The sequence below is a fragment of the Myodes glareolus genome, chromosome 17 (assembly GCF_982192425.1).
Source record: "Myodes glareolus chromosome 17, mMyoGla1.1, whole genome shotgun sequence".
NCBI lineage: Eukaryota > Metazoa > Chordata > Mammalia > Rodentia > Cricetidae > Myodes > Myodes glareolus.
The window spans coordinates 58,710,413-58,717,465 of NC_142042.1; positions in this window are offsets into that span (position 1 = coordinate 58,710,413).

The following is a 7,053-nucleotide window of genomic DNA, read 5'->3' on the forward strand; positions in this document are numbered from 1 at the left end:
AGGCACTGATCTATGAGCATAGCAGAAGTCATTAGGACTCATTTCATTGCCACATTTCATTAAGACAAGAATATTTGGTTTCTCCTAGGTCCCTGGCCTCTCTAGCTTCAGGTTCTTGGTCACTGGTGTGGTATCAGCCGTGGGTTCTATCTCACAGAGCAGGCCTCCACTGTTGAGCGTAGGGTGCTGTGGAACCATCTTTGTACTCTGTAAATACGCATCGCGCTCATTGCAAGTATGAAGCTGATTGGTCAGTAGCTGGGCAGGAAGAGATTAAGTGGAACAACATGACACAGAGAGGAAGATGAGAAGAGGAAGGAAGGAGTCTGGAGTTGTGAGCAGATGCAGAGAGAAGCAAGATGGACATGCTGTACTGAGAAAAGTTACCAAGCCACGTGGAAAAGCATACTGTAGTGTGAATCCACGAGAGTCTGATAAAGGTTCTCAAGAAAGGATTTAGGTATAAAATAGGGATAAACACTCACTGATACTGAACAAGTTAGATGCCGCCACAGATCCAGCTGTTTAGTTCAGTGGTTCTGTCCAGGAGTGAAAACACCAACAGCAAGCTGCCTGCTCTGCTCCAACCACCCAAGAGAGTATGAGAACAAGAAAGCTAGACATCCTTTCGCTCAACCTATAAATTATCACATAGGCAGACAAGACCATGCCCTAGGGCTTGTTGCCCCAAAAGTTATTGGCTAAACGGATCAAACTCCCACAATAGCATAGATAGAAATATGGGCTAATTTAAATATAAGAGTTAGCTAGTAAGAAGTCTGAGCTTTTGGCCAAGCATTTGTACTTAATATTAAACCTCTGAGTGGTTACTTGGGAGGAGCATGGAGGACAGAAACTCCTGCCAACAGCAGTGTTTGTACATGGATTGATATTTAAATTTTTCCTCTGGCAGTGTACAGAGTTTTTCCAGTATTAACACTACTATTCAGTGAGGGCCAAGGCTCTATGCAGGCACCAGCTCAACTTCTCCATGTTTAGTGAGTTATGAAAGTGCTGGCTTCAGCAATAACTTATCATCAGTTTTTAGAGAGCAACCAACAGCCTTGCCAATAGCCTGGGTTATTTATGGATTGCCATGGAGCCCCAGTGGTCAACAACCAAATTAGATTATAGGTAAACCATTTCCAGTACTGGTGGTTTCATTTGGTGGTGAGAGATGTCTAGTTGAGACTTTGTCTCCCCTGCTAGTGGTGATTCCAAATTAGAATTATTCTATGTATGTTATATTTTAAGAAGTTTCTATACAACCCCTCAAATGGCACTTAGTTTTAGCTATCCTGCCCAGTATTCCCTCCCTTGTCTCCTCTTTCCTCCCCTCCCTACCTGGTCATCCCTTTCCCTACCCCTCCCCACTCATCCATTACTATCTATTCTATTTCCCCTTCCCAGGGATCTCCTAACCTCATCCCTAGTTCCTGATCTATACCTAACCTCTGTGGTTATAGGGATCATAGCCTGCTTACCAAATATTTAACAGTTAATGTATAAACAAATACCATATTTATCTTTTGGGGTCTGGGTTACCTCACTCAAGACAATTTTGTTTCTAGTTCTATCCATTTACCAGCAAACATTTTTATTGACATTGAGTAGTGGTGGATCTGGGAGAAGCTAAGGGGAGGGAGTTGCAGGTGGATAGGATCAAAATACACTGTATGAAATTTCAAAAGTCAATAAAATAGTTTTAAAAAGAGTTTAATCCATGTGAATTGCATGTGTGACATAACATAAGAAATTAAGATTATCTGACAATGAAATTGTTGAACTGTTATAGGCCCGTATTTCTATATGGTGTGTAAACCAGGCTCTAAAGCCATGGGTTCCACCTGAGAATGGTCACGAGCCTATCATACAGGCCGTAACAACCTAACAAAAGGTCGGGATGTTATTGCTCTGTTGATGGCAAAAGCAACCTTACACCCAAAATTATCACACAGAAACTGTATTCATTTAAATCACTGCCTGGCCCATTATCTCTAGCCCCTTATTGGCTAACATCTTGATTTAACCCATTTCTAATAATCTGTATACATCACCACAAGGTTGTGGCTTACTGGGAAAGATTCAGCTTGTCTGACCTGGTAGATCCATGGTGGCTCTCTCTGACTCTCTGCTTTCTTCCTCCCAGAATTCAGTTCTGTCTTCTCCGCCTACCTAAGTTCTGCCCTATCAGGCCAAGCAGTTTCTTTATTGATTAACCAATGAAAGCAATACATAAACAAAAGGACCTCCGACAGCTGGCACTCTCACAGAACACAATTTTTATCTGGTAAAGGGAATGATTAGAGGTCTGGGGAGATGGAGCACAGGCACACATGTTAGGACCCAAAAGATGGTGAACTATGCCTGGGCAGGGCAAAGCCAGAGGAGACTCTGGTGGAGGTCTGTAGCAGTCCTGACATGCAAATCAGTCATCCGACCTGGGAATAGAGGTGAAAGACTAATCGAACCAATGGTGTCAGACAAATCTGTATCTTATCAATTATGTTTTAAATAAATGCTGATTGGCCAGTAGCCAGGCAGGAAGTATAGGCAGGACAACCAGACAGGAAGTAAAGGCAAGGCAATGAGAATAGGAGTATTCTGGGAAGAAGGAAGCTCTCTCTGCAATCCTGGACAGACATCAAAGAAGCAGGATGTGACCTGCCCCGTTGAAAAAGGTACTGAGCCATGTGGCTAACATAGATAAGAATAATGGGTTAATATAGGTTATAAGAGCTAATACAAAGCCTGAGCTAATGGGCCAATCAGCTTTATAACTAATGTAGACTTCTGTGTGATTCTTTGGGACCTAATGACTGTGGGAACCGGGCAGGACAGAAACCCCAACAAGCAGGCCCTCATGTGACTTTGCTCCTTCTTTGTAATTTGGAGGATACCTAATAGAAATGCTAATTCAAATGTATGTGATAGCTAGCAGACACAGCAGACAGGTAGTTGTGGATGTGACTGAAAGCCATTCACCTGGTTACCTAGGAGACAGAATGCTAATGTATGTCCCCTAAGTTATGTTTTGGTATAAAGACTGTTTGGAGAATAAATGAGAGGAATTCTTCAGGATGTGAACTCAGGACTTCATGAGGGATCACTGAGAATCTCCCTCCCAATAAAGCCACAGTCATGTGGTTCTACACAGATTATTAGAAATGAGTTAATCAAGATGTGAGAGTTAGCCAATAAGAGACTAGAGCTAATGGGCCAGGCAGTAATTTAATTAATACAATTTCTATGTGGTTATTTCGGGGCTTAAGTTAGATGAGTGATGGGACACAGCCCACTTGCCTCATACTACATAAATGGGTAGAAAATGTGAAGAAAGATGACTTTTTACCCCAAAGTATCACTAGGTTACTGCTGAGATTTAGGAGCCACGTGTGCACAGTAGTCAGCTAATCTAACACACTTGTGGGGGGGGGGGGAGCAAGCGGGAGACAATGTAAGTTTAGAGAAAAAATTTAACCTCACACAGTCAGTACCCCAGAGTCAGTCAATAGAACAGAGGAGAGGATTCAGAAATTCTCCTACTTTTATGATGTACAAGTTAAAATTAAAAAGATAGTTAAAAATCCGCCCACCAGAGCTTGAAAAGGCAGGCTGGCAGGTGGAGAGATCCTGTGTCCTACCCCCTCCAGTTAGGCGCAGCTTCAGATGGAACCTGAAAGGTTTGAAATAAGGTAGCTTCTGAGAACTGAGGCTTCAGGTCAATAAAAGTAAATAAAAAGGTTAAACATGTTTGTTTTCCATTTCACAATTTTGCTTCTTAGTCAAAAGTCTGCTGTTTATAGGCAGGTGAATTCGTATCCAAGGTGAATTGATTTCAGTACTGTGGCTCTGTAGTGAAGTTTTAAAGTCAGAGATTGTGATGCATTCAAGAAGTTCCTTGATTATATAAGATTTTAAAATTGTTTAGGCTATCCTGAATTTTTATTTTTTCTTATAAAGTTGAGAATTGTTCTTTCGAGGTCTGTGGAGAATTTTGTTATAATTTTAATGGGCATTTGCCTTGAATCAGTAGACTGATTTCAGTAAGATTGTCAGTTTGCTTGTTGGCTCTATCTTAGCAAGAGAATAGGAGATCTTTCCATTTTCTGATGTCTTAAATTTCTTTCTTCAAAAATTTAAAGTTCTTATTATACAGGTTTTTCAATTTGTGTGATTAGAGTTACTCAAAGATATTTTATGATGTTTGAGGCAATTGTATAGAATAATGTAACTCATTTATCATATATTTAGAAGAGGTGTATTTTGGTTTTTTTTTTCATATTCTGGCTAGGATAAAGTAATTCTGCTGTGAACATAGTTAAGCATGTGTCCTTAATGGTATAATTCAGCATCTTTTGTACATTGGTCCCAAAGGTGTATTGCTGATTATTAGACAATTGTATTTGCTCAGTTCAAAGGTCAGAAAAATAATCTTTCCCAGATGCTTGTTGCTGCAATTTGTACAACTATATTTTGCTAATGTTATAGCTAAAGATCGTCTAATGGATGTTATGCAAAAATTTTACAAATGGCTCTTCCAATGGAAGAACTGTATATACGATTAATAATAAAAAGAATCATGGAACGTGATCTGGCTCCTTGAAAGCAACTTATAAAAGTTGCAGACAGATGTGCTACAGATAGATCTGACATAATGGCACCAAGGTGAGCTTTGCTAAGGCAAGGTGTAAAAGCTCTTGCAATGAATTATAAAAAGACCCGACCTAGATATATATTTGGGGTCGAGGATGTGTTTATGTTCTTTTTTCACAGGAAGAAAATAAAATCTGAATAATATGACTGCATATACAGTAAACAAGAGGCAGACCTGATGATGTCATAGTTGCAAACACCCCATGGAGGAGTTGGAGAAAAGAGATGGAGAAGAGTTCATGATCCAGTCTTCCCCGCCCCCAGCAGAAATGAGTGCCTGATAGCCGGACCTGCTACCACCACTCTACAATGCAGGGTGCCATGCTGCACTGAGGAGCAGTTGCTGAGCTGCGTCCAGACACCTGGGACACACGCAGACCCAGAGACCCTGCTGAGATGACCTGACCACGGTGACTACTGCTTTGTGCAGTTTGAATCCTGTTTGCTTTGGAACTAAGATGCAGACTGAACATTTGTGTGCTTTTAATTTCTGGGACACAGAACTCATTTTGGTTAAACTATTGAACCTAAGAACTATGACCTAAGTTTTCCCCTCAGGGAAAGGAAGACTCAAAAGAAGTGACTAAAACCCTTCTTCACTTAAGAAGGGAGCCGACCTTGGGTTTGACTGCTGTTCTGAGACTGGAACTGGTGTTTGATAACAGCAATGTCATTGTTCTCTTACTGGTGTTGACTTGATATTGATAATTGTAGATAAGATGTTGAGAAAAGTTGGTATTGATCAATAACGCTAAGAATCATGACACTGACCTAAAGAGATTGAGAAAAGTAAGTATTGAACAACAATGCTGAGAATTATGGTACTGCCAAAGATACTCGGAAAAGTTGGTATTGACCAACAATACTGAGAATTATGGTACTGACAAAGATATTTGGAAAGTTGGTATTGACCAACAATGCTAAGAATTATAATACTGACCTGTCAACTGCTGAGAAAAGGTTGACACACCCTCTAAATGTTGGGAGTTAATACATATGTTAAGAATTTTAGATTTTGATACAACGTAAAAGATTTAAGAGCTGTACTAAACTAGCTGAAGAAGAATTCTCAATTCAGGTGCTTCTCTTCTCCTTTAAATAGGAGACTATGGCCTTTGGGAGTGTGATTACTCATAAAGTATTATAATTTATCCTGACAAGAAAATATGGCTCTGAGACACAGGGCCCAAAAGTATCTCTCTCCATTAATATCTTTTCTTCATCGAGATTAGCATTCAATGATGGGTTTGAAGCTTCTTCTCCCCCAGATGCCAAGGACAGGAAGGAGCTCGCATATATGAATGCCTGTTCCAAAGATGGAAAAATTTGAGTAAATGAAGAGGTCTTTGCCCAAGCCAGGCATGATCATTCTATCCTGTTGCAGAAGCACATGTTTTATTAAAATTAATAAGAGAGAGTGGATTGTAAGCCCATATTTCTATATGGTGTGGCAGGGAAGCTCTACAGCCATAGGCCTCACCTGAGGATGGTCATGTAACCAACCAGACAGGCCGTCGCAACCTAACAAAAGGTCAGAATGTTGTTGCTCCTCCTTTGTAATTTGGAGGATGCCTGATAGAAATGCTGATTCAAACCTATGTGACAGCTAGCATACACAGCAGACAGGTAGTTGTGGACGTGACTGAAAGCCATTCACCTGGTTACCTAAGAGACAGAATACTAATGTATTTCCCCTAAGTTAAGTTTTGGTATAAAGGCTGTTTGGAGAATAAATAAGAGGAATTCCTCAGGATGTGAACTCAGGTCTTCATGAGGGATCACTGAGAATCTCCCTCCCAATAAAGCCATGTGAGTTGTGTCTTTATTTCCCTGCCTCTACGGCAATCCAGAGAGAGACATGGTTTATGTTGGGGTCTGGTCAAGAGAAATAATTGAGGGTCTGGGCTAGCATCGGACCCCGACAACTGTAAGAATTTTGCCTATTGCAATTTCTTAGGGCAAACCTTGCTGTTGCTTGGATTTCATTAAATTTTTTTTCACACATTGATTTCTCCTATAAAAGTCTGATAATTGCAAGATGTCACACTGAGCTCGAGCCAACTAAGATAAAGGAACTCCCAAGTAAACTTGGACAGTGAACTCTACAGTCAGGAAAAAGCGGCCGAAAAAAAAAAAAACAGCGCCAGCAAATCTTTACATGTTAACCCTTTGCTGAAATTTTAAAAAGTCTTTTGCTCCCATTGTTTTCCTAAGCATTGGGAATGAAAGGCCAAGCTTCCATGGAATGAGGCTTTAATCATCACATTACACCCCCTGCTCACTTGTCAACTTCCCAGCTCAGCCGCACAATGGCAATGCCAGACATACTCCTTTCTCTAACTCTTCATTTTCCCCTTTTGTTTTTTTATAATAACATCTTCTAAAACAGAAACATCA